The sequence below is a fragment of the Cynocephalus volans genome, chromosome 10 (genome assembly GCF_027409185.1).
Source record: "Cynocephalus volans isolate mCynVol1 chromosome 10, mCynVol1.pri, whole genome shotgun sequence".
Lineage (NCBI taxonomy): Eukaryota > Metazoa > Chordata > Mammalia > Dermoptera > Cynocephalidae > Cynocephalus > Cynocephalus volans.
The window spans coordinates 105,243,474-105,256,929 of NC_084469.1; the positions used below are offsets into that span (position 1 = coordinate 105,243,474).

At 45.9% G+C, this 13,456-nt stretch overlaps 1 pseudogene; it reads left to right on the forward strand.

The window, feature by feature from the left end:
• The first annotated feature begins 3,976 nt into the window (after positions 1-3,976).
• LOC134389669 (adenylate kinase 4, mitochondrial-like) lies at positions 3,977-4,599 on the forward strand (annotated as a pseudogene).
• The last annotated feature ends 8,857 nt before the right edge of the window (positions 4,600-13,456 follow it).

Sequence of the window (13,456 nt, forward strand, 5' to 3'; positions counted from 1 at the left end):
CAAAAGAGACTTGAAGAATTGACAGGATAGAATCTGAGAGTGATGGTGGCAGAATAAGACAGGGATTAGCAGGAGCATGCAGACCCCACGAGAAGAGGGTGAGAAATGGCACCGTTGCTCCCAGGATCAAAAACCCAAGGAACAGATAAATCCTAGATGGAAAAGTCACATTGAACCTAGGGTTCAATTGCTCTGAGGGGCTTGCAGGTCTCCAAGCCTGCTTAGAAAATATTGCTTAGAAAAGTGCCCAATGCATAACAGATGTCAATGATTGTTGAGTGAATAATCGATGGATCCCTATGTACCCGAACATCTATGTGGATGACCTCTCTATGGCTCTGGAGTAACCTGGGACATCTGTTCACAAGCTGCTTGCATTCCAAAGACTAGCAAGGAGAATCTGATAGATGATCTGTGACAGGGGACCCCCATCTCTGAGGGGCCTTCTGCAGGCCTTCCACAGCTGGTCGCAGCCAAAGCTGCTAATTCAAAGGACAAAAGGAGGGTCTTTCTGCACTAAAAATCAGCCAGCTGCACTGAAAAAGAAGTTCCCTGGGACCAGACCTATTTTTTTTTTTTATATAAACTAGGCTAGAATTGTCCAACCTGCCTCCCAAAGACAAAGGACAAAGAAAGTGCTCTGATTCCCAAGCAGGTCCTTCTTAAAGGTTAGATTTCAGTTTAACTGTGATGTCTAAACAAGCTGCTATTCTTTTTTTTCTTAACTGTGTAAACTGAGGCCTCAAGAGGCTTAACAGCTTACCCTCGGTGGAACCATAGAAAACGGTTTTCAAGTGCTTACTGTTTGCCTGCACTGTTCTAAATGCTTACCATATAATAATGCATTGAATTTAACTTTGTATGAGTCCCAGAGGTGGGTGCTATTGTTACTCCCATTTTACAGATGAGGGAACTGGGGTGCAGAGAGGGGAAAGGACCCTGCTTACCGGAATCAGAGTTAGTGAGTGGAAGAGCTGGGATTGGAACCTGGGCCGTTGGGTTCCCAGACCAGACACTCCACCACACCCCAGAGAGAAGCTAGACAGACCCCACCCTTGACCTCAGGACCCACCTATAACCTGTCAGGCCCTGCAAATTCCAAGTCCCCTAGCTTGTCTTTACCAAGCCCTCTGTGCATGAAAAAAAAAATAGCCACATATGTAATGATTGATTATTACATGATAAGAATTGAATTCTTATATGGTGCTGGCTTGCATTGCTCAGAACTCTGTCCATCAGCGGCAGGAAGGATGAGGCAGGGAGATGAGGACCCGGGAGGGTGAAACGACCGCTCCTCGCTTCCGCTGCCCGGCGCCAGCCCGGCTCAGGAGCCACAGCGCCACCTGGTGGCCAGTTGTGGCAGCTGCGGGTGACAGAGGGTAAGCACGAGGGAGAACCGCCAAGCTGCTTATCCAGCCCGTGCTATGTGCCAGGCGTTGTTCTAGCCCAGGGGTCTGCAAACCTCTTCTACAAAGGGCCCCGGAGGAAATACCCCAGGCTCTGAAAGTCAGACAGTCTCTGTTGCAAAGACAACTCTGCTGTTGCAGTGCAAAAGCAGCCACAGACAATATTCACACAGACAAGGCTGCATTCCAAAAAAATTTGATAGACGCTGAATTTTGAATGTCATAGAACTTTCACATAAGAAATATTACTCTAAAAAAAGTCAAACTCACAGAATTAAGAGTAGAATAGTGGCTACGAGAGGCTGGGGGCGGGAAGGTGGACTGGGAAACGGGAGAAGTTGGTTAATGGGTACAAAGTTTTTGTTAGACAGGAATAAGTTTGGGTGATCTATTGCACAGCATGGTCACTATCGTTAATAATTATGTATTCGATATCTCAAAATAGACAAAAGAGAGGATTTTAAATGCTCTTACTACTAAGAAAGTAATTTGAGGTGCTTGATATATTAATTCCCCTGATTTGATCATTCCACAATGTATCAAAACATCACATTGTACCCCATAAAGATATAGTTATTTTGTGTCAACTCATAGTAAATTAAAACATAAAAAGAAATATCCTTCTTCTTTTGATTGTTTTCAACCACTTAAAAATGTAAAAATCATTCTTAGCCCATGGGCCATACAAAATCAGGCATCGGGAGAGATGTTGTCACCTGGCTGTAGCTCACCGGCTCCTGTTCAGAAGCTGGAGACACAGAGAACCAGACAGAAACTCGTGCCCTTGTCGAGCCAGTGGAGAGAATACAGACAATTGACAAGATAAAAAGCCAAATATGAGGCTGGCTGGTTAGCTCACTTGGTTAGAGCACAGTGTTGTGACACCAAGGTCAAGGGTTCAGATCCCCATTCAGGCCAGCCACCAAAAAGAAAAAAAAAAGCCAAATATGAGTATAAAAATACATATGAGTTGGTCATCAGTGCCAATAGGGAAAATTTAAGCAGAGCAGAGGAATCAGACAAGTGTAAGTGCCACACTTTACATAGGATAGTAGGTTTGCCAGTTAGCTCAGTTGGTTAGAGTGCAGCCTTATAACACCAAGGTCAAGAGTTCAGATCCCCATAGCAGCCAGCCAACAACAACAACAACATATATATATATATATATATATAAAATAAAACTAAGGAAACCATTGAACTTTGTTAACCTTGAATGGATGGTTAACCCAAATCCACTTGGCTGGTTAGCAGTAACTCTCACTCATTCTCATCGAGTGCATTCATTCAACAGATATTTACCAAGCACCGGCTGGGTGCCAGCCTTGGTCTCAGGCTCTGGGGACACGGCCGTGAACAAGACAGATGTGTATCCCTGCCAGAGACATTCTAGTGGATGAGACAGACCACTGGAAATAAGATAAATAATTGTGCTGGTGCAGTCTGCTGAGACCTGTGTGAATGGGTGGATGGATTGGGATGTTGTTGGCGGACAACACAGACATGTGGCTGTAAAAGATGCCTGCCTGGAAAGCAGGATTGAAGAAAATAGTCACACACACAGAAAGGAGTGACTTGTCAGTCACAGGAAGACATCAAAACGGTGGCAATGAAATTCAATCAGAATTTCAGAAGGTGGCCAACAAAAATGTTCAAAATTCTCATGAAGCTGTTTTGCAAGGTGGAATCAGTCATGTTTGCTATGGTTAGTTTGCTGTGGTGTGCACGATGCCTGGGTGGGGGTCCTGCTGATGGGCAAAGCCACCTCGGTTAGCAGGATGCTCAAAAATAGTTTCAAACAGATGATTCACAATAGGAGATACTCTATAGGACAATTGATCTGGTTTCTCCATGAGTCAATGGAAGAGGAAATGGAAGTTCAAGGACAGACTGCGATAAACTATATAAGATTTGAGAGATATGACAACCAAAAAACTAAACACAGAATTACCATATGATCCAGCAATTCCGCTTTTGGGTATATACCCCCCCAAATTGAAAGGGCCTCAAGGAGTGTTTGTACACCCATGTTCATATCACCACTATTCACAGCAGCAAATAAATGGAAACAACCCAAATGTCCAATGACAGATAAACGAATAAACAAAGCGAAATATATACATACAATGAAATATTACTCAGCCTTAAAAAGAAAGGAAATTCTGACACCTGCTACAACATGGATGAACCTGGAGGACATTATACTCAGTGAAATAAGCCAGTTGCAAAAAGACAAATGCCACATGATTCCACTTATAGGAGGTCCCTAGAGTAGTCAAATTCATAAAGACAGAAAGTAGAATGGTGGGTGCCAGGGGGTGGGGAGTGAGTGTTTAATGGGGACAGTTTCAGTTTGGGAAGATGAGAAAATTCTGGAGATGATGGTGGTGACAGTTGCACAACAGCATGAATGTACTTAATGCCACTGAACTATACACTTAAAACTGTTTAGGCCCCACACGAGCAGAAGGTGCCAGAGGCAGGGGTCAAGAAACAAAATTCCTGGGGTTCCGTCCAGGGCCGCTGTCTGGGTTGCCTGTGTGGTCCTCCCCTGTCCCCTGCTCACGAAGGCAATGGCTTCCAAACTCCTGCGTACGGTCATCCTCAGCAAGGGCACTGGGCGCCAGAGGGTCACCCAGAACTTTGGCCTCCAGCATTTCTCCGCTTTTTGCAGGAGAGCGTCAAGGCCAACACAGAAGTTGGTGAGATGGCAAAGCAGTACATAGAGAAAGGTCTTTTGGTTCAGATCTCATGACCACACACCTAAGGATGTTGCAAGTGGAGAACAGGCACGACCAGGACTGGCTGCTGGATGGTTTTCCTAGGACGTGTGGAAATACTGAATCCCTGGACAAAATCTGTGACCTGGATCTCATGATCAATTTGAATATTCCACCTGAAACACTTAAAGGCCATCTCAGCTGACACTGGATTCACCCTCCTAGTGGAAAGGTATATAACCTGGACTTCAGTTCACTTCGTGAACGTGGGATTGGTGACATCACTGGTGAACCATTAGTCCAGCGGGAGGATCGTAAACCTGAAGCAGTTGCTGCCGGGCAACCAGGACGTGATAAGGCCAGTCATTGAATTCTACAAGAGCCCAGGAGTGCTCCACCAATTTTCTGGGATAGAGGCTAACAAAATCTAGCTCTCTGTTTCCGTGATTTTCTCGAGGAAGATCACACCTATTTAAGACTGGCACACAGTTACAAAGTTACAGTTAGATTAGAAGAATAAGTTCTGGTGCTCTAGGGTGACAACAGCTAATAATATAGTATTATATATTTTAAGATGGCCAGAAAAGAGGATCTTGAATATGATAACCACAAAGAAATGCTAAATGTTTAGGTGATAGATATGCTAACTATTTAGATCATTACACAACACATGCATGTATTGAAACAACAAACTGTACCTCATAAACATGTACAATGAAAAAAATTAAAATAATAAAAAACACACCTATTTAGTCCAAAGAAGCACACGGAGCCAGCCCAATGGAAAAACCAGAAAGACGTGGTCCGTTATTCAGTTGCGTGTGTAGTATTGGCGCTGTGTCCAAATGAGAAGCTAGCTGAGATAGACTGCAGCATCTTTTATAGTTTAAATGGGGAAATTATAGGGAAACTGCGAGTAGAAAGTTTACAAAGACGCCCTCTGCCTTTCAAAAGAAGAGTCACCTACACATGCTTTAGATGTCTCTGCACATGTGTCAAGCTCTTCCCAAGGAAGCAAGCACAGGCTGGTCAAACGGTGCGTAACCTAAGCTCTAGCTGATTTTTGGCAGCCGTGTGGTTGCTTGAGTAGCCTTTTTACATGTGGTGGTGGTGGTCTCTGGTTCTCCCTATCCCCCCAAAAGGCTGGTGAAGCATAGCCCCAGTAAGCCTGAGAATACTAAGGGCTCCAGCCTGGACCTTGTCCCAGGTTCCCTGGTGTGTGCCCACCTGATGACAATGGAATTAAAGATAATCATCTAAAAAAAAAAGTTTAAAAGGTAACTTTTATGTTAGGTAAAATTAATGTCATGTATAACAGATATTTTATGTTATGTGTATCGACAATAAAAATGGGGAGGGCTGGCCAGTTAGCTAAGATGGTTAGAGCGTGGTGCTAATTACACCAAGGTCCAGGGTTCACTCCCTGTATCTGCCAGCTGCCAAAAAAAAAAAAAAGAAACAGAGAAATGATGACTAAATGCAACACACAGACTCTCCTGATCCAAAGAAATCAGCTGTAAAAAGACAAGCAAGGAAATCTGCGTGTGAGCTGGAAATTAGATGCCATTATTAAAAATTATCGTTAATGTTGTCAGTGTGATATTAGTAAAAAAATAGCTTTAAATATGCTTTAAAGATGTCATCCGAAGTTTGTAAGATCACATAAGGTCCGGGATTTGCTTTTAAATAACTCAGAAAGAGGAAAATGAATGTATGACGCAAGCCTGGAAAAATCCTGACAATTGTTAAATTTGGGTGATGGGTATGTGGGGTTTGCTGTGCTCTTCTCTCTACTTACAGTATATTCGAACATTTCAGAATAAAAAGCCTTCACAGAACACAATATTCAAAAAGTAAAGGTAAACTTTTAAAACCATGAGGGCAAAAATGTTTTGTACCATTAAATTAAAAAGTTAAAACCATTTAAAAATATTACGCATCTCATTGGGATGTCTTGTCCTCGTAATAATTTTACTGTTATGAATATTTTGCAATGCATATAATAAATTTAGCAGAATACTGAAATAATTTATACATAAATAAAAATGCATATGTTGTGAGTGTGCTGAAAATTGTTTTGCTGGTAGAGGTGGGAGTTCAGAATTTTGGAGATCCTGTCTATAAAGACACTTCAAGTCTTTTTATTGTCCTAGAAAGTAACAGGAATTGGAAACTGAGGCAGAGATAGGCCATGTGAGGAGGTTATGGTAGGAATGTATCCTGATTCTGAACACCCTTCGATGCTTTCCTTTTTTGTCTCTTATATGATTTATCTTCTTTTTTTCTGAGTTCTTTTAAGCAAATCCCTGCTACTTTCTGTTGTAGAAATTCTTTGGCCAAACAATTGATAAAGAGCTTGGGTTTTGGAGTCTGACAGCACCGAGTTCAAACCCAAGTTCTGCCGCTTTCTAGCTGCAAGACCATGCAAGACCTCAGCCTCCCTTCCTTCTTCCAAAAACTGGGGACCGTGCAGAATCTACTGCATGGCAGAGTTCAGATGAGGCACAGTGCCTGGGACACAATAGGTACCCAATCAGCATTAGCTGTCATGATTACTATAAATTTTACTTATCCTTTTCCTTGGGCAACAGGGTTTTTAAATTCTTTAATTCACAGACACTTTTTCCTTCCCTAAAAAAATCTCTTTTCAGCACGTCTGCAGAAATAACTCACGATAACCCTTTAAAGAAGGCTCGCTCTTTCTGAAAGAACTAATCAATTTTTTAAAAGAAAAAGAAAACAAAAAGAAACAAAGGGGGAATGGAAATAAATAAAGACTAAGGAGGGAAGAGAGAGGAGAGGGGTAAAGAGAAGAAAGTGGGTGAGTCCTGGAGAAGGGAGAATAGAGAAGCAGTTTTAGCACTGAAGCTACCCTGGTTATTTATGGAGTGATGGACGGATGGATGGAATGTTGAATGGCTGAGTGAATGGACGGATGGATGGGGACATGGGTAAATGGATGGACAGAAAGATGGACTGGTGAATGGAGAGATCAACGAATGGATGGGAGAGAGGATGCATTAAAGGATGGATGGATGGGTCGGTGGATGGATGAATAGCTAGAAGGATGGATGGGCGGGTGGATGGATGGGTGGGTGCATAGACAGGATAGATAGTTGGGTGGGCAGGTGAGTGGGTGAGTGGATAGACGCCTGGATGGAGGGGCGAGAAGGTTAAGAGAAAATAGTGTGGGAAAAAAATAAAGGTCACCACATTGTCTTCCTAAACGATGCTCAAGCACACCACCAGATGTCAGCCTAACCTCAGGAAACCACCTCAGAGGCCAGGTTGGTGCCACCTTGACCCCGTCCCAAAGCTCTTTGACCCCGAATGGGTGATGGCTCATTTTGATAATACAGTTTTCATTGCAGCCTGTACTTCCACACCCTTCATCAGCACCCCCGCAAGCCAACGGGCTTTTATAACCCAGCTACCCCTCCAGCAAGCAGAAAAACAGGAGACGTCTGCTGGAGAGCTGTGTTTGGGGCCGGAGACCATGTGGCTCCCTTTCTGCGTAGTCAGGACAGATTTTGGGGTCCCCTAAACTGATCAGTGTCCCTGTTGGCCTCAGCTCTAATCATCCTGGTGTTCATATTCACATCCCGCCCTCCCGATATCAGCCCAGGAATCCATCCCAGTTCTGAGCTTTTGCCAGAAAATCTCCTGAGAAAAAGTAAAAGCAAAAAGTCACCAGCTTCCCCCACTGCATGGAAAACAGGTGCAGAGAAGCTGGCCCGGGACGTAAACCTTCACACAAACTGCCCTCAATCCTCAAGCAGCCTAGAAGGAGCGACCTCATGGGTGAGGATCCTGAGCTCAGGGAGGCCACTCACCCAGGATCACCCAGCAGCGGCTAAATGGCAGAGCCAGCCCCACCCTCAGTGTTCCCAGGAGAAGACCCACTTTCAGGTTCACTGGCAGAGAAAGGGGGCCCCAGGACCAGACTTGATCAGAGCTATCACATTCTCCCAGCCCTACCTAGTCCCTCCTCTGCCTTTATCACAAACTTTCACCTGTGGCCCCCAAACCTGCACGTTTCGTCTCAGCGCTGGAAGTAGAAGCGGGATCTCTGCATTTCCCCCTGCAAAGTGGCATTTCTCAGCCATTGCATTGGAAATACTTGCTGATCCATCCAAGTGGGCACTCACAATGCCCGGAGCAGGGTCCTTGCTGCCACACCCACGGTTAACCCCTTTATGGCTGCATTGTGGGGCGACCCAGGGGTTCACAGAGCTGGTTGGGGGTATCGGGGAGGATTTAAGACAGCAGATATTGATCAACTAGCAAGGAAGGATTTTGAGATTTCGGCAGCCAGCACAGCCTTGGCAGTGTGTTGCAGCTGCATGAATCTGCCTGCCCCCTCCCCCCGACACTGGCCAGAAACAAGCTTTGCCTGACCCCGAGGGACCGCTCCACCCCGCATATACTCACTCCCACTCTTTCCTCCTGGCCTGGGGGGTGCTGTGGATTTTGTGCGCCTGGTGGGCCAAGATGACATCCCGGTAGTCCACCACGCCACCCCGCCGCTTCAGAGGGCGCCCCTCACAGCCGCCACTCATCCGGTGGGACCACATGTCCTGCAGCGTGCTGGGTGTGCCTGCCAGGGTGCCGTCCAGACCTGGGGGACCCAAGCTGCTGTTGAGCAGGGCATCATAATAACCGGGTGGGGAGAGCATGGGGTCGGAGACCCGGGAGGACTTCAACATCCATGGGCCTCGTTCAGAAATCCCAGGGTCTTCTGCCTCCAGCACAGTGAGGGTGAAACTAGAGGAGAGAGAGGAGAGAGAGATCTGGAGTGAGAGATGTGGACAGAATAAGCACACGGGGGAGAGGAGAAGGGAGTTCAGAAGATAGGAGAGGCTGCCCCACCCTCCTTCTCAGGAAGTCAAAATATACCCCAGCCCCTGCTGGCCAGGATTTAGTAGTTCCTTGGCAACTCAGGGTCCAGAAAGGCAGTTCTTAGGAGCTGCCGGGCAACAGATGCAGCCGGATGGAGTCAAAGATCACAAGGCTGTGTCGCCAGACACCCGCTCTAGCTCCAAGGTGCCAGCCACAGAGGGGGGGATGCTGGATTTCTCAGCATCTCAATGTTCCCCTCTGCAAAATGGGCCACCAGGAGCCTGCTCGTTCATTCTCCTCTGGTCCTTGGGTTCTGTGAGCTCAAGAAAGTCACTTAGAAAGCTGAAAGGAGCAGCTTTAAAATGCACGTGGGAGTGGCCACCCGCACAGCCATCCTTCTCGGCAGCCTCAGCTGGTTTTGGAAAAGAGAAAAGGGACGAAGTTCCCACCACTCACATATTTATCAGGTGGATTCTCGACCCCAGAGGAATCTGGAGCCCTGGGAAGGTCTTTATCTCCTCTCACTTATTCACTCAACAAACGCTGAGTGAACACCGTCCCTGTGCCGGGTGCTGGGGACAGAGCTATGAACAAGACTGACAGATGTCCCTGCCCTCGTGGAGAGGAGGTTCTAGGAGGAAAGACTGACAAGGAATAAATAAATGAGCCCATGATGTAGAGCTTAGGAGTTAAAAAGTGCTGTAAAGAGAAATTAAGCAGGAAGAGTGGGTGTGTTTGCTCCGGCTGCCGTAACAAAGTACCACGGGCTGGACGGCTAAGGCTAAGGCAACAGAAACGTATCGTCTCACAGAGCATAGAGGCTGGAAGTTCAAGATCAGCTTCATTCTGAGGCCTCTCGCCTCGGCTTGCGGGTGGCGTCTCTCCCTGTGTGTTCACACGGCCTTCTCCTTTGTGTATGTCAGTGCCCTAATCTCTTCCCTCCTCCTCCTCCTCCTTTCTTCCTCTTCTTTACGCTACACATTTGTCTTTTTTGAAATGACATACTATTAAAATGACCAGTAACCTGCCGTTTCTACAGAAGGATTGGAGAATCTGGCATTCTTCTGGGTGGGGTAGGGGGATACGTATGCGTTTTATTTCTTTATCTCATTTTATTCCATTGACTAGGCTCTCAGTACAGTCTTAAAATAGAGATGGGGCATTTTTGTTTCATTCCTAATTTTTTTTTTTTTTTTAAATTTTAAGGGACCCGGCCCCACCCACCACCATCTGCAACCAGGCCAATCACAGAGCCGGCACCAAAAACCCCCGAACCCGAAAGCCCCCGGGGCTCTGAGATGGGGCTGAGGGGCTTAGCTCTGGCCTCCCATCCCTCCGACCCCGCAACAACATCTTAGAGTGCACTTATTAGCCACGAGGGTTTCTTTTTTTTTTCTTTTTTCTTCATTTTTTTCTTTTTTTCTTTTCTTTTTATTCTTTTTTTGTTGTTTTGGTTTTTGTTGTTAGACATGAGTGTTTCTATGGGGTGTGTGACATCTGCTCCTGTCCTTCACCAACTTTTGGCTTAGATTTTTCTAATTCAGTTTTTAAGAGCTCTTTTTTCATAAAGGATGTTAATCTTCGTGTTAAATTTGTTTCTTATCAATTGACATTAAAATTAATAAAAAAAGAGAGAGAGAAAATTTTTAATTGATCAAAAATTATATGTATTTATGGAGTACAACATGATGTTCTGAAATATGTATACATGGCGGAATGGCTAAGTTAAGCTAATTAACATATGATTACGTCACATACTTATCTTTGTGTGTGTGTGGCTAATCTCTTCTTACAAGGACACTGATCATATTAGATTAAGGCCCACCCATACAACCTCATTTTACCATAGTTATCTCTGTAAAGACCTTATCTCCAAACAGGGCCACATTCCAAGCCACATTCTGAGCACTAGGACACAGTTACACAATCAGCATGTGAATTTGGGTTGGGAGGGACACGATTTAGCTGACAGAGTTTGGGTATGTTGTCCCCCCAACGCCCATGTCAAAATCTGATCCCCAGTGTCCAGAGCTGTTTGGGTCAGATCCCTCATGAATAGATTAATACCCTCCCTGGGAAGGTGGTAGTGGGTGAGTTCTTGCTCTATTAATTCCTGCAAGAGCTGGTTGTTTGAAAAGACCCTGGCCCCTCTCTCTCTCTCTCTCTCAATTTCTCTCTCACATGTAATCTTGCACCCCATGGCTGCCTGCTGGTTTCTGCCATGTGTAGATGCAGCCTGAGGCCCACATCAGATGCAGCTGTCCCAGAATCATGAGCCAAATAAACCTCTGTTCTTTATAAATTACCCAGTCTAACGTATTCTATTATAGCATCACAAAAACAAACTAATAATTTAGCCCATAACAAAGAGGGGTAGGAAGTGTTGTGTGGGCTGGTTACTCTATTAGATAGGAGGCCAGACACGGCCTCACTGAGGAGGTGACAAATGAGCAGTGGCCTGAAGGAGGTGACGTAGGAGCCATACGGGTATTTGAGGGAAGAGCTTTCCAGGCACAGGAAACAGCAGTTGCAAAGGGCAACCCGTTCAAGGAGGCCCATGTGGCTTTGAGTGAGCAAGAAGGAGAGCTGAGGAGACAAGGATGAGGAGGTGACAGGGCAGATGGCAGGACCTTGTAAACCAAGGAGGACCTTTCTTAGTTCTTCGTGGAGTGGCATGGTCCACAGCTTTTGGAATCCACACCTACCTCAACAGCATATTTTCAATCCCAAACTGATTTTTACCAACTGAGTCAGCCCCCACCTCTAGCCTCTCAGTATCTTTGCAAGAAAAACAAGTGTATTGGAAGGCTGGCACGAATGAAATCAAATTAAGAGGCTAAACCTCATGCACAAATATTTTAAGTCACCTCAACACCCACAGGTGGGTGCAGAGAACAAGCCCACCCCCAAATTTCAAAGAATCAGTTGTAGGAAGGCTTGTCTCCCTTCTATTTCCTCCCGCCCAGCTGTAAGCATCCAAAGGGATGAGAACTCTCCCAGCCTCGTCTAAGCAGATCAACTCAATACCAGCTTAATGAATGCGGTTTCTTTTCAAGCCCTGTAGCCAGTGGAGTTTAATAGATCTATCCTTTATGACATCTTTAAGCTTCAATTTACTCCTGCAGAAACTCACTCTTAATCGTCTACAATTGTGCTTTTATAAAGCCTTTTCTGTTTTACCAAATACTTTCCCATTGCACTAAAAAAAAAAAAAAAAAAATCTGCTATTCCTTTTATAACCACTTATGCATAGGAGGCATTTTCCTTCCCATTTTACAGAAGTAAAACTAAGCACAGGAGGGTAGATTCAAGTGTCTTTCACAACTCACAACTTAGGCTTGCTATGAGGTCCCATTTCTACTACCAGTAGTCGTCCCTCCACGGCCCCCCAAGTAATCTTACTGCATCAATATTAAAGAAAGAACCCACCTTGCAGATTGGGTGTGCTGGGTACTATCTACTCAGCTAACACCCCAGAGCCTAGACACAGTGGAAATACTTGGATGGGAAAAGTTCTGCACAGCAGAAGTGTTCATACCTGGGAAGGCAGGAAGAGAGGCAGGAAAGTCAAAACCTAAGGCACACATCCCAGGTGTCATCTTCCGAGACATGCACTTGCTTGTCCCCCGCGCCTGAGACAGGATCTTCTACTTCCCTCCCTGCACTACAGCACATAGCTCCCGGGCTCCCCCATCTCATGACGAGCCTCCCAACTCACCCTGATGCCCAAGCCACAAATCGAGTTGTCAATCATGGTTCCTCGCCTCCCTCCACTCCCCGCCTCAAATCCATCAGCAGGTCCCATCCTCTTGCCTCCAAAATATATCCTGAATCTGATCACCCACTTCCTGCCACTACACAGCTGTCATCATCTCACCTGGCCTGGGGCAGCCGCCTCTCCCTGGGTGGACAGCTCCCACTCCCCACCCCCCATCCGTTCTCCACTCTGCAGTCAGTGGGGACTTTCTAAAATGTCAGTCAGCACTTTCACTGTTACTAGAATAAAAGCCGAATCTTACAGGGCTGCCTCATCCCCCTGACCTCATCCCCTCCCTGTCTCCCTTTTGCCCTCTAAGCCCCAGACCCACTGGCCTCCTCATCGTTCCTGAGCTCTGCCAAGTTCATTCCGCTTTTGCACCTGCTGATCCTTCTTCCTAGAATGCTGTTCCCTTAGTCTCCGATGGGCCAGCTCCCTCTCATCATTCAAGGCTGCGATCAGATGCCGGCCTGCTGGACCTTCTTGTCCAAAGCAGCACCACCGGCAGTCACACCTTCCAACGAGGTCTTCCTCGTGGTGCTTCGCTCTCTCAGGACTAGCACGTACGTGTGGGCTTGTGTAGCATCCACCTTCCCCATGCGAGATTAGCCCCACATGGACGGTGATCTTGGTCTGTCTCAGCTGCCATTGGGTTACCAACACCTTAAATATTTCTTGCATAAATGAATGAATGAATAAATGGGTATTATTAAGAATGAGTCTGCCCAGGACAATGT